Raw genomic sequence first — 6,030 nt, 5'->3', positions numbered from 1 at the left:
ATTCATTTTTTTCAGAATAATTTCACTTTATTACTTTATTTCAAAATCAGTGTTTGGTTATAAAATTTCCAAATCCAACTCGGAATTGGATTTCAAATTTGGAGAACAGGAGAAGTGCTCCAAACTTGTTTTCCAACTCCCATCTTCATGAATTCCAAATATGGTGCTCATTTCTCTCCTTTGCAAAAAATCTAACCAAACACAACTCCATCTTCAATTCCAACTTTATATATTCCAAATAAAGTGAAAATATTTGAAATCTATGGCCAAATGTCTACTTATAATCAGCTCTAAGAATGAGGCAAGTTGCTGTTGTTGTTGTTGCTGCTGCATCTTCTTCTGTTCCTTTCGTTCTTATCAATCGAGCAGCAAGAAATCAATTTAAGAGCAGGGAGAATTTAAGGCTATGATGATAATGCTGTTTTTGAGCAATTTGGTTTGGGGATTGAGATTATACGAGCTGCATCTTGGTGGGGTAGCCTGGAGAGGTTGCTGCCTGCAGTCATGGCGGTTTCTGATAACCTCAATCCCTGATTAAACTGAGACCTGAGCCTTGTTAAGATTAGAAGAAAATCCAAATTGTCCTTAATGTTCCAGTGCCTGACTATTTTGGTCCTTGATATATACTCCTTAGCACAAATGGTCCATTTTATCAAAAAATAAAAAAAAATAAAATAAAAAAAATGGTCCTAATTACTTGCAAAAAGTGTCCATAACCCTTAGACTAACAGGAGACACCAAAGCTCCTGTTAAGTTTAACAGATATTTTCTCCTGTTCTTGCTGCTGTTGGAATGCTTTATGAACTAAACAACAAGAAATCAATGTAAGAACAGGAAGAAATTTATGGCTTTGATGGTAATACCTTTTTCTTTTTTGTGCAATTGGGTTGGCCGTTGAGATGGTAAGAGCCTTATCTTGGCAGGGTAACATGGGGAGGTTGCAGCCATGGCGGTTTCTGATTAAACCCAATGACTGATAAAACTGAAGTCCATCTGTGCATGTATATTGTCTGTATACTACATACATGCACACACACGTACACACGTCATATATATTGTCTGTATACTACATACATGCACACACATGTACACACGTCAGGTGAGAATGATAAAAATGGTCCCTTATTGAGGCAGTGATGATCTTTCAATCTATCCTCCCAAACTAGTAGCTGAGCATAGGGAGTACCCGACATGTATCTTGGTGGGCAATGACCCAAATACATGTGATTGTTACACACAATTGGGGCATATTTAGCCAAGGTATGGCTGGACTTTCTTTGCTTGAGCATAAATACAGATCTGAGCCTCGATTCACTTATACAGTCAGACCTCTATGTAGCAGTTGTATTCTTTGACAACATTTCACTATAACAGTCATGTTTTCTGTGGGACCGATCTTTCACGTTAAGTTGTATTATATGTTCTCTGTGGCAACATTTCGCTATAGTAGCCAAAAAATATCGGGACAAACGATGCTGATGCTGCTATAGAGAGGTTTGGTTGTAACTTACTTTTTGTATATTTGGTATGGAGGAAACTATTTCAGTGAAGCATTCATTTCCACATATAAGACCTTCGACATGAGGCCCATAATTTTGGGAGGTCAAAAGAGATTACACAACAACAACCCAGTGTAGTCCCAAAAGTGGGGTATGGGGTGGGTGGGGTGTAGGTGGACGTTACCCCTACCTTTGTGGGGTAGAGGAGCTGTTTCCGATAGACCCTCAGCTCACAAAAGAGAAGGCCACGCCATGGCTGTAAAATCACTGGTTGCATGCAAAAGAGAGCCTCCATTGCAGGCCATCTTGGGATTTGCCTGGCCAAGATACGGGTTGTATTGTCTTCAATGCCCCAGTTTGTTAACCCCATCAGTTGAGTGAACCATTGTTGAGGTCCAAAACAATTAAGGCACTATAAATATGAAGCATTAGGTGAAACGAAAATGGAAACAATCTTATTTGTTTAAGTCTAAGTCTGCTGGATTCAAAGAGTTGTTTGACATAGTTTTACCCCTCTGTGTCATTCTTAGAAGCCAATGATCACCCAAAATTTCCCAAATTCTAACCACTCTTTTATTTAGCAAAATAAGTTCAATGAGGCAGTGATGATTTTTATTCTTTATTCATCAGATGGTTGAGCCTTGCTATAGCTTGGTGTGGCAGCCTTTTGGGGGGGGGGGGGGGGGNGGGGGGGGGGTCTTGTGAGATTTGGAGCTATTTTAGTTTCTGCGTATCACAAAGGCTCCTTAAGCTTGCAGCCATGGCGGGGCCTCCTAAATGTCTGTTAATGTTCAAAATGAGGCTTTTATGGAACTCGAGGAATGTTGAGATATTCTAAGGGTGTTTGTTACTCCCTTCCTCTGAAGTTCAATTAAGCCAATGAATTTCCCTATACCTTTTTTACGCAGGAAAATTAACAGTCCTTTATTACAACAACAATAACATACCCAGTGAAATCCCTCAAGTGGAAGGTTAACAGCCCTTTCATTAAAAATATGCCGATTATGGTAATGATGGTGAAGATAGCCATGTTTATGGTAGTAATAAGGAAAAGGCCACATACATAGACGGCCCTTAAACTTGATACAATTTGTCTGTTTGCCTCTTAAAACTTGTCCGGAGAAATCCTTTTTACTCGGATCCTAACCCCTAACCTTTGTGATGAGTCTATGATGATATTCTCCAGGAAGCTCGAAAAGTCACATTTTTGAGCGAATTCGTACCTTGGTTAGGCAAAGGTAGGAAGGTTTCAGAGGTGAGTTCTTATGTGCTCTCTCACAGAGGAGGCTGCTTCTTGCAGCTATGGCGGATTGGCCATTTTTCTGATATATTTAAGGATGATCTGAGCCACTTTTCTGTTAAACTTAGTTCTTCAATGAGTAGTCCTTCCATTACATTCTGTTCATGTTCTTTCTTCTGTTTTTGAAGAATCCCAATTTCGAAAGAATTATTTTATGTACTCATCTCCATATTTTCCTAGAGAGAAATTATTAGGCATATGTGACAAGTCCAAAGCTTTTATGTATATGTGAATTCATGTACTTTCAGAGGCTAATTGTTGCATAATTTATCTTACACAGTATCCACACTTTCATGCCTTGTTTTAATCTTGAAAAATCCCAAGTTTCAGAGGCAATGATGATTTTTCTTAATGAAAAGTGAAAGATTTGGAGTTGATTCATGGCCTGGCTTGGCAAGATAAATCGGAAGGTCTTTCTTATAAGCCAACCGATGATTGCAACCATGTCAGTGTTAACTCTGCTCTTTTCTCTGATTAAATAGGTGAAAATCTGAGCCTCATCTTTTGTTTATTTACATTTTTTTGACTAGTCTCTTAGCAAATAGTTTGACTAGAAATATTTGAAATGAGGCTAAATACATTTGATCCAGATGATTTTTTATGGTCTTGAGACTCTTCTCTCTTTGTTGTTTCCAAATTTTTGTTCCTATTCCTAGGGCTGATTGGTTGGAGAAAAGCTTAAAACCAAAATAAGGATGTTTAGATTTAGAAGAAACGTATAGTGGTTTTTGTAATCAAATCAATATGCTTTTTGAAAAGTTTGAGCAAATCTTTCTCATAAAAGAGTATTTCAAAGAGTGAAAAAGAGTTGTCTTTTTTAGTTTTTCTAGAATAGCATGGTATTGAATTTTCCGTTTCTTATTCATTTGTTCATGTTCTTGTATAAAAGTTATAACTTAGTTTTATTTTGTCAATGGTTGCCCTTATTATATAAGCTCATGCTTATAGTTATCTAAAAATCAAGTCACTTTTGTATTTGGGTAAGCATCAATTTTTTCCACTTTTGAGTTTTGCAGCGTTCAAAAGGCTTACTTTTTATGTGTATGTAATATGTATTGTGTAGTAAATAAGAAGGCTATGAGAGCTTCTGAGAGCAGCAACCAAAGGACAGATGCATCCATATGGTGTTACATTGCCACTCTGCTTGATCTGAGTCACAGCTGCTACAACACATCCGATCTTTTCTTTTCATGGTTCTTTGTTCTATTATTTAGAATCTCACGTTCTCTTTTATTTTGAGTGACTTGATGTAGATTGGAGAGAGGTTATGGTGTCTCCAATTTCTCATAATCATTTTGTCTTTGCGCAAAGGCTTTGGCCTGTCCACAGTTGACTTCTAACTCCGCAGAGATAAATTTCAAGCAATTCAATGAATTTAGGGGCTAAGATTTTGTTTTTTGGTGATCATTCATGCCTAGTCAAAATTGAGATTCAGATTCAGCATAGAACTATTATTTCATACTGTTGTTGAGGAGCCAAATATTAAGTGGTCATGGAGCTAGCCTCTTGGAGATTTCTTGGAATAACTGAGATATACAATTGCATCAACTAGGAATGACAGCATTTTCAGTGTGGTTGACCATTTCCATTATGCCTATGATGTCTATTTTCTTCAGTTTGAGTTATATACGCTGTCAATGTGATTACTTTTTTACAGTATTAGGTCATATTTGTATGTTGTGGGAGGTAGCCTGTCGTATTTTAAGATCACAGATCTACATTTTATGGAGACTTACCTATAGATATCCTTTTAGTGACCTGTAGTGTAAAAATTATTCACACTGATGGTGTATCTTAACATAAACTCATTTTCTTTTAGCTCTAACCTCACCTGCTATTTTTTCTTCATATATGTGTTTGTGTAACCAACCCCCATATATAAGTACTATTTTGATCATTTTCGTTGACTGTTATACTCTGCTCCTCTAAGGTTGCATTTCCATGGCAAATCAACAGCAAAACCATGCAACGATGTGCTGGAAAAGGGAAAATAACACGGATGTAATGGTTAGTTTTACTGATCAGATGGACTTGGGTGTTATTGTTTTACCTCTGCATCTTGATGGGTTTGCAGCCATGGAAGTTGTTGGAAGTGTTATTTTATTTATGAACTATTTATTTCACGTCTGTTGGTCTTTTGTTTAGTTGAATTATTCAACTCCTAGTTATTAGGAAGTAGATGTGTTTTCAGTTTAGATAGCAGAGTTTGTTAGGAGTCCTAGTGGTAGTGGGTTTAGTGCTTAGACAGAAAATCTCTGTAAAAGTCTATATAATAGACTTTTCTTATTGCTATTGATATAAGAGTGTTATGCAGTTTCTTGTTTTCTTCTGTTGAGTTTTTCTGGCAGCTATATTCATTGTTCTGCTTGGCATATCTTATCAGTGGTATCAGAGCAAGGTTAGATCCAGAAGAAAAACAAAAAAAAAAAACACCTGTGAGGTAGAGTTTGCCCAGAAATTTTATTTTTTCTATGGCTTCAGAGAGCAACTTTGTGCAAGCAGCCATTCCTCGTTTTGATGGTCATTATGACCATTGGAGTATGCTGATGGAAAACTTTCTAAGGTCAAAGGAGTATTGGCCAATTGTGGAAGACGGCATTGTTGTTCCAGCGGAAGGCGAAGTTTTGTCAAATGCTCAAAAGGCGGAGTTCGAAGCAAGAAAGTTGAAAGATTTGAAAGCAAAAAATTATCTCTTTTAGGCTATTGAGCGTCCTATCTTGGAAACTATTCTTTGCAAAGAAACTTCCAAGGATATATGGGACTCAATGAAAAAGAAGTATCAAGGCACTACAAGAGTGAAGCGAGCACAACTTCAAGCCTTCAGAAGGGACTTCGAAACTTTGCAGATGAAGGAAGGTGAATCTGTCACTAGCTATTGTGCCAGAACCATGGAGATAAGCAACAAGATGCGATTTCATGGCGAGAAGATGAATGATGTCACAATCGTTGAAAATATACTGCGTTCATTGACACCGAAATATGATTATGTCGTTTGCTCTATTGAGGAGTCAAAAGACATAGATGCTTTGTCTCTTGATGAATTGCAAAGCTCTTTGTTGGTGCATGAGCAGAAGATGACCCGAAGTTCAACTTCTGAGGAGCAGGCCCTGAAGGCTTCTACTTTTATTTCTTCCAATTCTAGAGGAAGGGGTAGAGGTAGAGGTAGAGGAAGAGGGAGAGGAGACCGAGGAAACAAAGATGGCAGCAGGAATTTTAAAGCCAATGATGACT

Source organism: Solanum stenotomum, unplaced genomic scaffold, assembly GCF_019186545.1.
Source record: "Solanum stenotomum isolate F172 unplaced genomic scaffold, ASM1918654v1 scaffold17538, whole genome shotgun sequence".
Lineage (NCBI taxonomy): Eukaryota > Viridiplantae > Streptophyta > Magnoliopsida > Solanales > Solanaceae > Solanum > Solanum stenotomum.
The sequence above is the reverse complement of the archived record's forward strand: the minus strand, read 5'-3'. Positions refer to the sequence as shown.